Raw genomic sequence first — 18432 nt, forward strand, 5'->3', positions numbered from 1 at the left:
GGTGTCTGTGGTGATTTCTCCTCTTTCATTTTGGATTTTGTTTATATGAGTTCTTTCTCTTCTTTCCTTGGTAAGTCTTGCCAAGGGTTTGTCAATTTTGTTAATCTTTTCAAAGAATCAGCTCTTTGTTCTATTAATTTTTTCTATTGTTTTACTGTTCGCTATTTCATTTATTTCTGCTCTGATTTTTATTATCTCCTTTCTTCGGCTGGTTTTGGGTTGTCTTTGATCTTCTTTTTCTAGTTCCTTAAGGTGGGAAGTTAAGTGGTTCACTTGGGCTCTCTCTTGTTTGTTCATATATGCCTGAAGTGATATGAACTTCCCTCTTATCACTGCTTTTGCTGCATCCCATAGATTCTGATATGTCGTATTGTCATTTTCATTAGTCTGTATATATCTTTCGATCTCTGCACTTATTTCTTCTATGACCCATTCATTTTTTAAAAGTATGTTGTTTAGTTTCCACATTTTTGTGGGATTTTTTTCCTCTTTTTTTGCAGTTGAATTCTAGTTTCAAGGCTTTATGATCAGAAAATATGCTTGGTACAACTTCGATTTTTCTGAATTTGTTGATGTTGTTTTTGTGGCCCAACATATGGTTAATTCTTGAGAATGATCCATGTACACTGGAGAAAAATGTATACTCAGTCACTTTGGGATGAAATGTCATGTAGATGTCTATCATATCCAGGTGCTCTAGTGTTTTGTTTAAGGCCACTATATCTTTGTTGATTCTCTGTTTGGATGACTGATCTAGAGCCATCAGCGGTGTATTGAGGTCTCCAAGTATGATTGTATTTTTGTCAGTTTTTGTTTTAAAGTCAATAAGTAGCTGTCTTATATATTTTGGTGCTCCTTGGTTTGGTGCATATATATTAAGAATTGTTATGTCTTCTTGATTCAGTGTCCCCTTAGCCATTATGTAATGGCCATTTTTGTCTCTGAGTACTTTTGTTGTCTTGTAGTCAGCATTATCAGATATGAGTATTGCTACGCCTGCTTTTTTTTGGATGTTATTTGCTTGGAGTATTGTTTTCCAGCCTTTCACTTTGAATTTGTTTTTATCCTTGTTACTTAGATGAGTTTCCTGTAGGCAGCATACAGTTGGATTTTCTTTTTTAATCCATTCTGCTACTCTGTGTCTTTTTATTGGTGAGTTTAATCTGTTTACATTCAGTGTAATTATTGACACTTGTGAGTTCCCTATTGCCATTTTATAGATTGCTTTCTGTTAGTTTTGTGTCTTGTTTGATCCTTCTCTTTCGTTTTTCTATCTTTTGTTTTTATTTGGTTGTATTCCATACATCTTTCCTCTATTGCTATCTTTTTTATCTCATGTGCTTGTGTGGTGGTTTTTTTCAATGGTGATTACCTTTAAGTAATGAAAAGGGTTCCTACCCTGTTCATTGTAGCGCACTATTTTGTGAGTACTTTTGCACTCCATCATCCTTTGCTACTGTTAATCTCTATCCTCTCCCCCCTTTATTTTTGTTGTTGTCACAGTTTAAATTTGGTTTTATTGTGTTCTTCTTGGAGCTTTTACTTGTGGCTTTATTTTTTTTTGTGCTTTGTATCTGATTGGAGAACCCCCTTTAGTAATTCCTGGAGTGGGGGTTTTCTGATGATAAATTACCTCATCTTTTGTGTATCTGTGAATGTTTTTATTTCTCCTTCATATTTGAAGGATAGCTTTGATGCGTATAGTATTTGTGGCTGAAAGTATCCTCTCTTTCAGGACTTTAAATATTGGGGTCCACTCTCTTCTAGCTTGTAGAGTTTCTGCTGAGAAATCTGATGATCGTCTAATGGGTCTTCCTTTATATGTTGTATTCTTCTTTTCCCTGGCTGCCTTGAGAATTTTTTCTTTGCCATTGGTTTGTGCCAATTTCATTATGATGTTCCTTGGAGTAGGTTTGTTGGGGTTAAGAAAACTCGGAGTTCTGTTTGCTTCATGAACTTGAGGCTTTAGTTCTTTCCACAGGCTTGGGAAGTTCTCATCTATTATTTGTTTGAGTATGTTCTCCATTCCATTTTCTGTCTCTTCTCCCTCTGATATACCTATTATTCTTATGTTATTCTTTCTGATTGAGTCAGGTAATTCTTGTAGGGCTATCTCATTTTTTAAAATTTTTGAGTCTTTCTTTTTCTCTCTGTTGTGCCTCAAGTTGCTTGTCTTCTATTTCACTAATCCTCTCTTCTATCTGGCCTATTCTATTAGCTAAGCTTGTTCCCTTGTTTTTCAGCTCGTGAATTGAGTTTTTCATCTCTGTTTGATTTGTTTATATAGTTTCAATTTCCTTGGACATATATTCTTTGTGTTCATTGAGTTGTTTTCTGAGCTCCCTAAATTGCCTTTCTGTATTTTCCTGTATATCTCTGAGTATTTTTAGGATTTCTATTCTGAATTCTCTGTCATTTAGCTCCTAGGTTTTTAATATATTAAATTTTTTCTCCATAAATTTTTCCTCATCTATCTGTGTTACCTCTCTTTCTTTTGTATTCATGATATTTGATTTTCTCTTCCTTAATGGTATCTGAGGGTGGTTTTGTTGATAGTATTAATGAGATTTAATAAAGAATAAAATGTTAAAAAAATAAAAAATTGAAAAAAGTTGTTTTTTTTAAATTAATAATCAAATAAAGAAAAATAAAATAAAAATTAAAAAAAGAGGAAATTATTCCCCCCTCCTTTTTTTCTCTCCTATCCTCTCCCCTCTTTCTTGAGAAAATCTTCTGGTGAACTGTGAATTATATTATATTTATAGAACAAACAATGCCTGTAATGGAGGGCCTGAATTGGGGAAAAGTAATAAAGGGGCAAAAAAAAAAATAAAAAATAAATAAATAAATAAAAAAGGGGGGTATTTACCCACAAAAAGCAAATAATGAAACAATTTGGATCAAGAATAAAATGATTTGCCTTTAGGTGTTGGTTGACTAAGAGTTATAATGAGAGGAATAAGAGGGAAACAGGAAAATGGGGGGACAAATTAAAAAATTACTATTGTATTTAGTGGAACAAGAGCTTGATAAAATGGAGAGCCAGGGATGGGAGCACTTCTAGTGAGTTAAAAAGGTGAAGTAAAAACCCCCCAAAATGACACAAACATAAGTTTGAGTCCCAGATAAGATAATTTGTTCGTTATTGAGGTTTGAATGAGAGGAGACGTAAAGGAGAAAGGAAGAAACTAATATAGAGGGAGAAAAGAAAGAGAGAGAGAGAGAAAAAAAGAGGGAACCACTAAAAGTAGAAAAAAGAAAAAAGAGGAAAGAGAGAGAGAGAGAATTAAGGGTTTTGGAGTGCAACCCTCATAGAGAGAAAGAAAGAGGAAAGAAAAGATAATGGGAGATGTAACACTTATGGGTAGTGTAGTTCAAGGAGAGGAGAGAGTAAGACCGGTAGAGAGTTAAATGACCAAATTGGAGGAGGAAAAAAAAAAATCAAGGATGAAGATAAGAGAAACAAACGAACAAATATAATAAAATAGGATAGGTTATAAAGTCTGCGGATTATTCTTGATTTTGAGAGGTTATCTTCTTGCTTTTTTTTTTCTCTCCCTCTTCCTGGTCGGTGACTCTGTACCCTGGGTTCTGCCCCTTTGGCACGCTCAGGTAGAGGTTTGCAGTTGATAAGTCTCTATGGCAATGTCATGTATTGTGCTTTAGTCTCATTGGCAGTAGAGGCTCATTAGTATTTATAAGCTCCGACAGTGAGAGAGGCGGGTTCCTGGAGCCTCTCTCGTAGTCTTTCCTTCCTCAATTAGTAGCCTGATAATCCAGCTATGGGGTTGCTGCTGCCTCTGCCTGGATAGTAAGAGGCTCAAAGAGCTGGCCACTCCCCACTCTATTCCCACTCAGCACAGGGCTCTGTGTCAGGCTCAGTCAGTCAGAGCTGCTAGCATAATCAGGTGGGGCTTCTGCCCACTCAAAGACCTCTGGCTCTGCCACTCTGTCCGGTAACACAGGCGGGCACCCACTCCCGGGGCACTTGGAGGAAACTCTTGCTCACTATCTGCGCGCGCAGACCAGGATGTCAGGCCGAAAGTCTCGTCCTCTGAGTGAAACCCCCCTCCCGCACTGAAAAGTTTCAGCATTGGAATTGGCTCTCGCTCCGTCCCCGTGTGCGGCACTGAGGCGGCCTGAGATTCTGCTTTTGGCCCACACAAAGGCCCCTGACTCTGCCCCTCTATAGAATAACATGGGCTCCCACTCCTGAGGTGCTGGGAGGAGTCTCTTGCCCACTCTCCGTGCACGCTGACCAGGATATCAGGCCAGCCACCTTACCCTCTGAGTGAAACCCCTCCCGCACAAACAAGTTCCAGTGTTGGAATTAGTTCTCGCTCCCTTCCCGTGCACGGCTCCCTCAGGGCGCTGGGGCGGTCTGAGATTCCACTTTTTGGCCCACACAAAGGCCCCTGACTATGTCCTTCTGTGGGATAACATGGGCAGGCACTGCCGAGGCACTCGGAGGAATCTCTGGGTCACTATCTGCACACACAGACCAGGATATCAGACCAGCAGCCTCACCCTCTGAGTGAAACCCCTCCCATACGGAAAAGTTCCAGCGTTGGAATTAGTTCTCGCTCCCTGTGCGCGGCTCCCCCAGGGCGCTGGGGCGGCCCGGAGATTCCACTTTCGGCCCACACAAATGCCTCTCACTCTGCCTCTCTGTGGGACAACACGGGCACACACTCCTGGGCTTTGGAAGGAATCTATCGCCCACTATCTGTGCGCTCCGACCAGGAGATCAGGTAAAATGGTTGCCCCGCTTGTCTTCTTTGTCTGGGTTTGGTACCAGTGTTAGCTGTATTGCCCGGGTTGTCAAAGGAACAGTTTTTCCTCGGCTTGGATCTCCGTGCCACAGCCTGGTTTGGCTGTTTGTGCCGCGGGCTGGATCTATTCACCCCCTTTCCCCACCTTAGTTTCTATATTCTCAGTTTCCAGTGAAAGCTGTCCTGTTTAGGTTAGTGAGGAAGGCGGAGCATTTCTTACTCCCTATTTCCTTCGGGGTTTGGTTATATATTTAGCCAATTTTTCGCTTGATCATACCTTCGGGTGTATTGCGAAACATCTGGAGGCTCCAAGGATAGGTTTTTCTGTTTCTGGTTGAAGATCTTGTTGAGTTTTGGGGGAGATTTATCGGTATCACTTCCTACCCCGCCATTACTCTGATGTCATCCCTCTATGGTGTTTTTAGGGTACGTTCCTAAAAGTGGAATAGCTGGGTCAAAAGGCAGTTTGATTTTTAATTTTTATAGGAATCTCCATACTGTTTTTCACAGTGGTTGCACCAGTCTGCATTCCCACCAGCAGTGCAGGAGGGTTCCCTTTTCTCCACATCCTCACCAGCACTTATTCTTTGTTATTTTGTTGATGAGAGCCATTCTGACCAGTGTGAGGTGATATCTCATTGTGGTTTTAATTTGCATGTCTCCAATGATTAGTGATGTTGAGCATTTTTTTATATGCCTATTGGCCATCTGTATGTCCTCTTTGGAGAAGTGTCTATTAATTTCTTTTGTCCATTTTTGATTAGATTGTTTGTCTTCCTGGTGTTGAGATTTACAAGTTCTTTATAAATTTTGGTTACTAACACTTTATCAGACGTATTGTCAAATATGTTCTCCCATTGTGTAGTCTGTCTTTTTATTCTGTTCTTATCGTTTTTCGCTGCACAAATCTTTTTAGTTTGATATAGCCCCATTTGCTTATCCTTTCTTTTATTTCACTTGCCCGTGGAGACAAATCAGCAAATATATTGCTGCGAGAGATGTCGGAGAGCATACTGCCTATGTTTATTTCTAAGATGCTTATGGTTTCACGGCTTACATTTAAGTCTGTTAGCCATTTTGAGTGTATTTTTGTGAATGGTGTAAGTTAGTGGTCTAGTTTCATTTTTTTTCAGGTAGCTGTCCAATTTTTCCAACACCATTTATTAAAGACGCTGTCTTTATTGCATTGTATAGCATTACCTTCTTTGTCGAATATCAGTTGTCTATAAAGCTGTGGGTTTTCATCGCTTCTCGGCCTTTTGGCTAAGATCAAGTGTAGTAAAGCTGTGGGTTTATTTCTGGGTTCTCTGTTCTGTTCCATTGATCTATATGCTTGTTCTTATGCCAGTACGAGGCTGTTTTGAGTACAATGGCCTTGTAGTATAACTAGATATCAGGAAGTGTGATACCTCCAACTTTATTCTTTTTTTTTTAAGATTGCTTCAGCTATTCATGTTCTTTTTGGTTCCATATAAATTTTTGTTATATGTGATCTATATCTTTGAAGTATGTCATTGGTATTTAAATTGGTATTACATTGAATTTATAAATTGCTTTGGGTAATGTAGACATTTTAAGGATGTTTATTCTTCCTAACCATGAGCATGGTATATGCTTCTACTTGCTTGTATCTTCCTTGATTACTTTTATCAATGTTTTATAGTTTTCCAAGTACAAGTCTTTAGTTCACTTGGTTAAATTTACTCCTACGTACTATATTTTTTTGGTTGTAATAGTGAAGGGGATTGTTTCCTTAATTTCTCTTTCTGACTGTTCATTGTGGGTGTATAAAAATGCCTCTGATTTCTGAGTATTGATTTTATATCCTGCCACTTTGCTGAACTCATTTATCAACCCAGTATTTTTTTGATTGAGACTTTAGGATTTTCTCTATACAATATCCTATCATCTGCAAATAATGATAGTTTTACTTCTTTTTTTTCAACTTGAATGCCTTTTATTTCTTTTTCTTGTTTAATTGCTGTGGCTAGGACTTCCAGGACTATGTTGAATAAGAGTGGTGAAAGGAGGCACCCCTGTGGGATTGCTTTTAAATTTTCCCCATTGAGTATGATGTTGGCTGTGGGTTTGTCATAGATGGCTTTTATCATGTTGAGGTATGTTACCTGTATTCCCACTCTGCTGAGAGTTTTAATCATGAACGAGTGCTGGATTTCATCAAATGCTTTTTCTCCATCTATTGAAATTATCATGTGGTATTTCTCCTTCCTTTTGTTTATGTGATGAATCACATTGATTGATTTGCAAATATTGTACCAGTCTTGCCTCCACAGAATAAATCCCACTTGATCATGGTGTATGATTTTTTTCATATATTGTTGGATCCAGTTTGCTAATATTTTGTTGAGAATTTTAGCATTTATATTCATCTGGGATATTGGCCTATAATTTTTTTTTCTTTGTGTTGTCTTTGCCTTGTTTTGGAATCAGGATTATGCTCGCCTCATAAAAGGAGTTTGAAAGTCTTCCTTCCTCTTGGATTTTTTGAAATAGCTTGAGAAAGATAGGAGTTAGTTTTTCTTTGAATATTTGGTAGAATTCACTTGTGAAGCCATCAGGCCCAGGACTTTTCTTTGTTGGAAGTTTTTTGATAACTGTTTTGATCTCCTTTGTTGTAATTGGTATGTTTAGGTTTTCTGATTTCTGATTTTGGAAGATTGTATGTTTCAAGGAATTTGTTCATTTCATCTAGGTTGTCTAGTTTTTTGGCATAAAGTTCTTCATAGTATTTTCTTACAATATTTTGTATTTCTGTTGTGTCAGTTTTTATTTCTTCACTCTCATTTCTAATTGTATTTATTCGAGTCCTTTTTTTCTCTTGGTGAGTCTAGTTAAAGGTACATAGATCTTGTTTACCTTTTCAAAGAACCAGCTCCTCATTTTATGGATCCTCTGTATTGTTTTTTTATACTCTATGTCATTTATTTCCACTCTGATCTTTATTTTCTTCCGTCTACTACATTTGTGTTTTACTTGCTGGGTTTTTTTTTTTAGTTCTTTTAGATGCAGGGTTGTTGTTTATTTGAGCGATTTCTAGTTTCTTAAAGTGTGCCTGTAGTGCTATAAACTTCCCTCTCCGTACTGCCTTTGCTGTGTCCAATAAATTTTGAGTTGTTGTATGCTTATTATGATTCACTTCTAGGAATTTTTTTTTATTTCTTCTTTGATCCCATTCTTTTTTTTAAATTATAATTTTATTTGTTTAATGGGGCAACATCAATAAATCAGGTTACATATATTCAAAGATGAACAAGTCCAGGTTATCTTGTCTTTCAATTATGTTGCATACCCATCACCCAAAGTCAGATTGTCCTCTGTCACCTTCTATCTAGTTTTCTTTGTGCCCCTCCCCCTCACCCTTTTCCTCTCCCTTTCCCCTCTCCACCCATAACCACCACACTCTTATCAATGTCTCTTAGTTTCACTTTTATGTCCCACCTACGTATGGAATAATGCAGTTCCTGGTTTTTTCTGATTTACTTATTTCACTTCGTATATTGTTATCAAGATCCCACCGTTTTGCTGTAAATGTTCCGATGTCATCATTTCTTATGGCTGAGTAGTATTTCATAATGTATATGTGCCACATCTTCTTTATCCAGTCGTCTATTGATGGACTTTTTGGTTGTTTCCATGTCCTGGCCACTGTGAACAATGCTGCAATGAACATGGGGCTGCATGTGTCTTTACGTATCAATGTTTCTGAGTTTTTGGGGTATATACCCAGTAGAGGGATTGCTGGGTCATAAGGTAGTTCTATTTTCAGTTTTTTGAGGAACCACCATACTTTCTTCCATAATGGTTGTACTACTTTACATTCCCACCAACAGTGTATGAGGGTTCCTTTTTCTCCACAGCCTCTCCAACATTTGCTATTACCTGTCTTGTTAATAATAGCTAATCTAACAGGTGTGAGGTGGTATCTCATTGCAGTTTTGATTTGCATTTCTTTAATAACTAAAGAAGATGAGCATCTTTTCATATATCTTTTGGCCATTTTTACTTCCTCCTGGGAGAAGTGTCTGTTCATGTCCTCTTCCCATTTTTTTATTGGATTGTTTGTTTATTTGTTGTTGAGTTTTATGAGTTCTTTGTATATTTTGGATATTAAGCCCTTATCTGAGCTGTTGTTTGAAAATATCATTTCCCGTTTAGTTGGCTTCCTGTTTATTTTGTTATCAGTTTCTCTTGTTGAGCAAAAACTTCTTAGTCTGATGTAGTCCCATTCATTAATTTTTGCCTTCACTTCTCTTGCCATTGGAGTCAAATTCATAAAATGCTCTTTAAAACCCAGGTCCATGAGTTGAGTACCTATGTCTTCTTCTATGTACTTAATTGTTTCAGGTCTTATGTTTAGATCTTTGATCCATTTTGAATTAATTTTAGTACAAGGGGACAAACTGTAGTCCAGTTTCATTCTTTTGCATGTAGCTTTCCAGTTTTCCCACCACCATTTATTGAAGAGGCTTTCTTTTCTCCATTGTATGTTCTTGGCCCCTTTTTGATCTCATTCTTAATCCATTTGTTATTTAACAACCTGCTATTTAATTTTCATGTGTTTGAGAATTTTTGAGCTTCTCTGTTGTGGTTGATTTCTAGTTTCATGCCATTGTGATCAGAGAAAGTGCGTGATATGATTTCAATCTTCTTACATTTGTTGAGACCACTTTCGTGCCCTAACATGTGGCCTATCCTAGGGAATGTACCATGAGCACTTGAAAAGAATATATATTCTGTTGCTTTAGGGTAAAAGGTTCTGAAGATATCTATTAAATCGAGTTGATCTAGTGTTTCCAATAAGTCTGCTGTTTCTTTCTTAATTTTCTTTCTTGAGGATCTATCTAGTGTTGTTAGTGGGGTATTGAAATCCCCTACTATTATAGTATTGCTGTTCATCTCATCCTTTATATCCATCAAAGTCTGCTTTATATATTTATGTGCTCCTATATTAGATGCGTAAATATTTGTAATAGTTATATCTTCCTGTTGAATAGTCCCTTTATCGTTATGTAGTGACTTTCTTTAGCCCTTATGATAGCCTTTGTTTTAAAGTCAAATTGTCTGATATAAGTATTGCTACCCCAGCTTTTTTTTAATTTTCATTTGCCTGAAATGTTTTTTTTCCCCCCATCCTTTTACGTTCAGTCTATGTGCATCTTTTTTTTTTTTTCAGGTGTGTCTCTTGTAGATAGCATATATATGGGTCCTTTTTTCTTATCCATGCAGCTACCCTATGCCTTTGATTGGATTATTTAATCCATTTTCATTTAAGGTTATTATTTATATGTTGTTGTTTATTGCCATTTTATTCTTTAAAGCTGTATTCCTTTTTTGCTATATTCTTTTCCCACTTTGATCTGTTTACAACAGGCCCCTTAACATTTCCTGCAGCATTGGTTTGGTTTTAATGAATTCCTTGAGTATTTTTTTTGTCTGGGAAGCTTTTTATTTCTTTTTCTATTTTAAATGATAGCCTTGCTGGATAAAGTAGTCTTGGTTGTAGGTTCTTGTTCTGCATTATTTTGAATATGTCTTGCCATTCTCTTCTGGCCTCAAGTGTTTCTGTTGAGAAGTCAGAATTCATCTTTATGGGGGCTCCTTTGTAGGTGATAACTTTTTTTTCTCTAGCAGCTTTTAATATTTTCTTTTTATCACTTAGCTTTGGTATTTTAATTATGATATGTCTTGGTGTAGGTTTCTTTGGATTTCTCTCTAATGGAGTTCTCTGTGCTTCTTGATCTTGTGAGAGTTTCTGCTGCATTAATTTAAGAAAGTTTTCAGCTATGATATGATTGAACAAGGTCTCTATCCTTTGTTCTTTCTCTTATTCTTCAGGAACCCCTATGATGTGGATGTTATTTCTCTTCATGTTGTCACAGAGCTCTCTAAGAGTTTCCTCTGACTTTTTGCGTCTCTTCTTTTTTCCTCTCTGCTTTACATGCCTTCATTTCAGTTGTCCTCCAACTCACTGATTTGATCCTCAGCTCTTTCCATCCTGTTTTTAATCCTTCCATTGTGGTCTTCATTTCTGATATTGTATTTGTCATCTCCGACTAATTCTTTTTTAATATTTCAATATCCTTTTTTATACTTGCTATTTCTTTATTTAGGTGTCCATAATGACCATCCATTGTTGTCCTGAGATCCCTACTCATCCTTACAATCATTATTTTGAACTCCACATCCGGAAGTTTGGTTATTTCCATATCACTCAGTTCATTTTCTGGAGGTTTCTCTTGTGGTTTCATTGGATTGCACTTTTCTGTCTTCTCATTATGTCTGTGTGTTTGGTTGTTTTGTTTGTAGAGCTGATTGAATTTAGGCTTGGTGTTGTCTGCCTCCAGTTTTCAATTGTGTTATTTCTAGGTCTTCTTGGGTTGGCATTAGCTATTATTGTAATCCACTTTAGGATTTGGGCCACTTTGAAGTCTTGATTTGTTTGTTTTCTTAACAGGTGATAGTCTTGTTTACTGATCTCTGCAGGGAGCTTATTTGAAACTGTATCCAGGAATGCGGTGGGTGTAACCTGAGACTCTGAAGGCCCCTTCTACCAATTATACTTTCTGGGGGCAGGGTGTTTCTCAACTTCAGTAGGGGGAGGTGTATCTCAGATCTCCATGGGGACCTGAGTTACTGTCCCTCCTCTCCAGTTCTTATTTTCAGCTGTGTCCTGTTGCACTGATTGTAGCTAGAGTGATATATGGAGATCTGTGACCCAAAAGCACTTAAGTCTTTTGTTTTGTGGAAGGATCAACCCCTCCTTCAACTATGGCTGCCTCCAGCACTGGAGGAGTCAGCTTCTCAGGTTGTTCCCTGCATTCCTCTTCTCCTCACCATCTGTCTCTCTCTCTCTCTCCCCCCCCCTTTTTTTTTTGGAAGTCAAGCCATCACTTTCAACACACCTCATTCCCTGGTCACCAGGCAAGTGGCTGTGAGCAGTATTTTCTGCTCTTTTTTTTGGAGTGAGAGCCCCTCTGGGCTCTCAGCTTCACCCCTCCCCCCCATTCCTGTAAGCAGGGGAAATTCCGGTGTTCCCTACCTGGTTTGTTGTGGCTTCTTCTTTGCTCCTTGGTTTTTGAGAGCTGTTCTTGTAGTCTAGAGTTGGTTTTTCATGCTGATTGTTCATAAATTAGCTTGTAATCCAGTTTGGTGGTGTGAGCTGAGAGTCTGTGTGTCTGCCTACTTCATTTCTATCTTGCCCCTTGTACAGTATTATTCTATTTTTGAAGTTATAAGAACTCAGGGACATAAGCCCTTGAAGCTCTACTAGAAGACAAATGTCTGTCATACAGAAACTGAATGGGAAAGATGTACTTAAAAGGAGCATTGGTGAGCATTGGACCCACTTTAGTTTAGAGTAGGCGCAGCTTAGATGTGAAAAGAAAGTTTATTTAATGAGGTGCATGGCTGGCATACTCCGAGGTAGTTCAACAAACCCTGTGTCCTGGTACTAATTCCCTCATGGGAGTCCCTTTTGTATGGACTGGACCTTGAACTTTCTTGCAATGAATAGAAAACAGCAAATGAAATGGGATGTCATTTCCAAGATTAGGTTACAAAAATATTGTGGTTATGGCTTGATCACCTTCTAGTGCTTTCTGTCTTACAAGCCTCTCCTCTGAGGAAAGCCATGTTATGAGCTGCCCCAATGGAGAGACCCACATGCTGACAGCCAGTGAAGAACAAATCCTGCCAACAACCACATGAGTAAATCCTTCCCTGTTGAGTGTTGAGATAACCACAGCCAAGGCCAACACCTTGGGTGCACCCTTGTAAGACACCTTGACTCAGGAGCAGAAAAGCTATACCTGAATTCCAGGGTCACACATATGGTGTGATAATAAGTGTTTGCTGTTTCAAGTCACTAAGTTTGGGGGTAATTTGTTACACAGAAGTCAATAACTAATACAAGTTTTAAGCATCATATATCTAGTCCCAGTAACATAAAAATTCTTCAGATTTACCTAGTCCAGAGATAATCCTGTTAGACTATGTGCTGTGTGTGTTTGTTTCAGGGAGAGACTGTGAAACCACTGATCAGAGCTGCTGGCTTCCCACCACAGTCAGAGCAACTCTACCTTCATTTTCTGCTGAGAGACCCTTTGTGTATTTGTGTGTGAATGGGGGAAAGAGCATGTCACTGGGCCAACAGTGACAAAGATAGTGATTACAATAATTAAGTGTTCTTCCATTGAGCAACTGAAAGAGAATTAATATTTTTTTAAAAAAAACAAGAAACAAACAAAAAACTCCTTTTATTATAAAATAATATTTATTCTAGACAATTAAATAAAATAAAAATAGCTTTTGGTCATACCACAACTCTAACATTAAAAAAAATCTTTAGCCCTGGCCGGTTGGCTCAGCGGTAGAGCGTCGGCCTAGCGTGCGGAGGACCCGGGTTCGATTCCCGGCCAGGGCACACAGGAGAAGCGCCCATTTGCTTCTCCACCCCTCCGCTGCGCTTTCCTCTCTGTCTCTCTCTTCCCCTCCCGCAGCCAAGGCTCCATTGGAGCAGAGATGGCCCGGGCGCTGGGGATGGCTCTGTGGCCTCTGCCTCAGGCGCTAGAGTGGCTCTGGTCGCAACATGGCGACGCCCAGGATGGGCAGAGCATCGCCCCCTGGTGGGCAGAGCGTCGCCCCTGGTGGGCGTGCCGGGTGGATCCCGGTCGGGCGCATGCGGGAGTCTGTCTGACTGTCTCTCCCCGTTTCCAGCTTCAGAAAAATGAAAAAATGAAAAAAAAAAAATCTTTAATTTTTTTATACAGCCTTTTATTTTTATATAGTTGTTGCCAAAATAATTATAATATTTTTTCTTGCATATTTCAGTTATTGTTCCTTTATCATTAGAATCTTTGATTCCTTTATAAATTTGTTTTGTTGGTCTAATAGTATTTCAATGTATATATGCCCATTTGGGGCTTAAAGGTCCTTTCTGTGTGGTTGTAGGAGAGTTTGGCTTCTGCTTATGACTATAACACCACAGAATATATACCTTTGAGCCTAGAGCCTTTGGTGTGAGATTGTTTCTAAAATTTCCACGAGTGAAAATAATGAGTTGAAACATATATCTGTGCCTGAGACACAACTTATTTTTGCCAATGGGTCGAGCCCATTTGCACTTCCATCCAAAGAGCAGTGAGGACCCCATTCATGGCACACTGCCCATCCTTTGAATGTCCCTCCAGAGGAGAGAGATCACTGGGTTTTCACATTTTGTGTCACTGATAGCTGGAGGCTAACCCCTTATGCCATATTCATTTGCACATTTTGCAATGAAGCAATTATCTGTCTCTTCTGTGGCCTATGGGTACATTGTTCTTAGCCTTCAGCCCAATTTAATTCTGCTCAGACTTTCATCTTCCATAGCAGGCATCATTCACCACACACTCAGTCTTAGTCAGTTTTCTGTGTGTTCTGGTGAGATGCCTAGATTAAGATCATTCTCACTAAATGAGATTTCCCTGAAAGGAGACAGGGCTGTGTTTTGCTCCCTGCGCACCTGCAATGCCAATGCAGTGCCCACGCTTCTGTGCTCATTGTTGTGGGAATGTGTCTCTGCCCCCATGGTACTGATGAGACTTTCTTTGAGATGCTATTTTCATCTTGGCATCCTGACTTCAGGCTCTGGTTTTTAAGTTGGGGCCACTGCTAACTTCAGCAGTCACCCCAACCCTCTTCCATTTCCTAACAAAGCCAGTGTTTACAGACAGCCCACCACTGCTGCCACCACCACCACTCGGGAAGTCTTTCTGTCCTGAAGAGTTTAGTAACCGAGAGGGTCTCATGTATCAGTCAGTTAAAGGCTACATTTAGCCCTTGCCTTCAGGCATTCACGGAGACGTTTTCTTGGGCAAACTTAATTATTGCATCAGAAGAAAAAACATGCTCTCATGTTAGTCTTGGGGAGGGAGCAGAAGTCGGCAAGGCTTCCTGTAATTTTCATTACCAGTAATGAGATTTTCCACAATCCCGAATTCAGCAGGTTATTTTTGTCATTTTACATCCCTTGTATAAATGGCAGCAGAATCTATGAAGGGCAGGCTTGATAGCAGCATTCATACACTCAAGGAATTGTCAGGAATTTCAAAAGGTCATCTAATCCATGCCTCAACCCTCTGGCAGCAAAGCCATGGCTAAATCCTCTGACCACTAAAAACCTCACTGATTTCCAGATAAATCATTTCCATAATCTACCTTTCTAGACCCTTCTATGGTCTAGAAACTCTCCTTGTCAGAATGGCCTCCCTAGGTCTAAGAGTCCCTCTTTGGAACAGTAGCTATAATGGAAGGCCACCTGTTTTCCTGCTACAGGGCCCTCAGCATGGGAAGGACCCTGAAATCACCCAGGAAGCCTTAGGTCCTGATGGCATGTCACACATATATTAATTGAATCACACACAGGGGTAGGGAAGCCAGAAGTCTGTGTTTTTTAAATGGTGCTCATGTGAAACCAGATTCCAGACCCATGGTCTGTCTCTGTGATTTATCAAGTGCCTCACCTGGAAAGGACATTAAAGGAAAGGAATTGATGAGTTCTTGTTTCCCACCCTGTCTGAATTTTAGGATCTCCTAGAAAGATATAACAGGTTGTCCATGTCCAGCACTACCCCCATGGGTTCTGACTGAACTGGTCTGGGGCCTGGCTACCCTTTGAAAGCTCCCAGCTCTCTTCTGGAGGCTGAAGGTTAATATTTAGGACAGAAGACAGCCAGTTGGCCCTTTATGGGTCTTTTTTGTCACCAGAACTTCAGAGGAACTAGAAAGGGCTCCAAAAATATTTGCATATATAAGAGCACCCATTTTGCAAGGGGTCTTAAAGCCAGTCTAGAGACCGCCTAGTGGGCCATGGTACTTAATTAACTTTTACTAGCCCATTTATAAAACAGAGAGCCAATGCCTAGAGTAGCCCAGTGACGGAATGGGACTAGATGGCAGTGGCATATTAGGGATCTTGCATTCTGCTGTCAGTCAGTGGCTCCTCTGCAATCCAGCTTCTGCTCTGTGTGTCACACAGAAACATGAAGCCTCATTGCCTGATGTGGTAGCCTGAGACAGGATCCCCAAATGCAAACACAAGTGCCTGAGAAGGTGAGGCGGGGGAGAGTCTTACACACACAGAGGAGGAGGTGACGCAAAGATGGAGCAGAGGGAGGTTTGATCAGGTTGGTCTTGAGAACTGGCATGATATAGCACAGCTGAGGACTGCGACAGCCTTCAGAGCTGGGAGAGGCAAGGACAAATATTGCCCTTCAATCCCCGGAAGAAGCAAGGCCCAGAGACACTTTGATTCCAGACTCCCAGCTTCCAGACTGTGAGCAAATAATTGTCTACTGGTTCAAACCACCAAGTTCATGGAAATTTGTTATGCCAACAGTAAACCCGAATAATAAAACTTTAGGATTATAATATAGAATTTGGAATATGTGTCTATGTGACTACTTCTAACCCACATTTTCCTGGGGTACCAGCCCAAAAAGATAAAGTTCAAGGGGGTTCATGAGGTTTACAGTTTCACACAGCAGCCCCAAAGTTGAATTCTAGCCCTCCTGTTGTTTCCTAGGTCTCTCAGGGAGCACACAGACGACCTGAGGTCCGCACGTGCAGAAGGTGTGTGGCATTGGCAGTGTTGTTGAAGGGATGGGAGTTGCCCCCTGTTCTTCCTTATAGCTGAGTCCAGGCCCAGGGGCATCTGGCCAAGCATAGCTAGGAGCAGCAGGGCTTACTAGGGTCTCCCTCTGCCTTCTACAGTTCCCCTTGCTGTTGTTTTAAGCTCACAAAATCCCTTGCACAGACCAAACATGCATGTTGGACACGCCCATTAGAAGCCATTGGAAACATCCTTCAGAACTCAGTTCAAACATCTTTTTCTTTGTAACCTTCCCTGACCTCCCAGACAAGGTCACTGGGTTAGGCTGGTCAGGGTCCCAGCAGGAATCAGGTGATGCAATTACATTGGCTAATTTGATGAGGGTTCAGTGAAGAGACTGCCTGTAAGGTGTCGGCCCAGGTAAAGGGATGTCACAAGAGGACTGGGCTCTCTGCTACTCTCTGCCTCTGGAGGTGGGGCAGAAGGGTTCTCAGGACCCGGACACAGGCTAGGGTGGACAGAATGAGAGCCTTCAGTAGAAGACTTGGCCAGCCCCGGCCTGCAGCCAGCAGGGACCCAAGGGAACCAGTGTCTACTCTCCCCAGTTGGTTTTCCTTGGTGCCCCCATCAGATGAACTCAGACAGACACCACCCACACTTGGGCCTCTGGCCTCGGTGTGCCTGTGTGATTCTTTAGTACCCCCGCACACACACACACACACACAGGTTGTGGGTCCCTTGGGGATGGGAACTTGCACATCTTGCTCCCTGTGCAGCACCTGGGGATACCTGGAGATCACCACACATCTGCTAACTGACCAGCTGGTGCTACAGAAATGGGTGGGTTTGGGTCACCCTGGGAAAAGCATCATTAACAAACCTAGTAAGTGACCCACAGCCTCTCACTTCCCAAAGAAGAGGCTGCACTTCTGTCCTCTCATCTCTTCCTATAAATCTGAAGGTCTCAGATGAGAGGGACGACCAAGGGACAAACACTGCTTTGTCTCCAACTTCAAGGGTCACAGCGTGCTAATCCCAACACCACTGCATGGTGAGGAACCACCAACCTGGCTTTATGTTTCCCCGTGCATGCAACTTCTCCCCTGAGATCTTGTGTTTTTCCCTTTTGCTTCCTTACTTCTCTTGTCCTAACTTCCCTTATGTTCCCTACTGAATGTTTCGGCCCTCCAAATCCATATGTTGAAGCCCCAACCTCCCTTGTGATGGCATTTATTTATTTATTTTTATCAATTGTAATGCAGTGACATTGATAAATCGGGGTACATATGTTCCGAGAAAACATCTCCAGATTATTTTGACCTTTGATTATGCTGCATACCCCTCACTCAAAGTCAAATCGTCCTCTGTCACCTTCCATCTGGTTTTCTTTGTGCCGCTACCCTCCCTCTCTTTCCTCACCCCCTCCCCACCCCTCCACCCCACTCCCTGTTACCATCACATTCTTGTCCATGTTTCTGAGTCTCATTTTTATCTTTGGGGTAATTAGGTTATGATAAGGTCAGGAGGATGGAGCCTGAGCTGCTCTCTCTGCACTGAGTGAAGACACAGCAGGGTGACAGCTGACTGTTTACCAGGAAGAGCACTCTCACCGGCACTCTACCATGCTGGCACGCTGAGTTTGACTTCCCAGCTGCCAGTACTGTGAGACATCAACGTTGTTTAAGCTGTTCAGTCCTTGGTTTTTTTTTTTGTTTGTTTTGTTTTTGGCTATAAAAAAGCAATTTACTTAAATGTAACAAAATTCTTAAGTTTTCTAAATGTTCTTTTTCCAATATCATTTGCCCTGGAACTGTTAATCATAGAATATAATATAACATAATTTTTCTCCCTCTCTCCCCTCCCCATTTAAACTCTTTTTAAACCATGTTGACTTTTTTTTCTCCTCTGTTTTGAAATACCAACTGGCTTAGCCCCCATTTTTTCCGCTGTGTCACTTTTTAATACAGGTTTTCATCACCTCTACAAAAGGGATTTTTTCCCCCAGTGAAAAAGATGGATTGGTAAGAGGTCCCACAGCTTATAAACTGT

At 40.4% G+C, this 18432-nt stretch overlaps 2 pseudogenes; both read left to right on the plus strand.

The window, feature by feature from the left end:
* Positions 1-18432, plus strand: part of LOC136313669 (mpv17-like protein 2) — a 62131-nt pseudogene that overhangs the window by 15814 nt on the left and 27885 nt on the right.
* On the plus strand, positions 6016-6186 carry LOC136313717 (U2 spliceosomal RNA; annotated as a pseudogene).

This window comes from Saccopteryx bilineata, chromosome 9 (genome assembly GCF_036850765.1).
Source record: "Saccopteryx bilineata isolate mSacBil1 chromosome 9, mSacBil1_pri_phased_curated, whole genome shotgun sequence".
NCBI classification, from domain to species: domain Eukaryota; kingdom Metazoa; phylum Chordata; class Mammalia; order Chiroptera; family Emballonuridae; genus Saccopteryx; species Saccopteryx bilineata.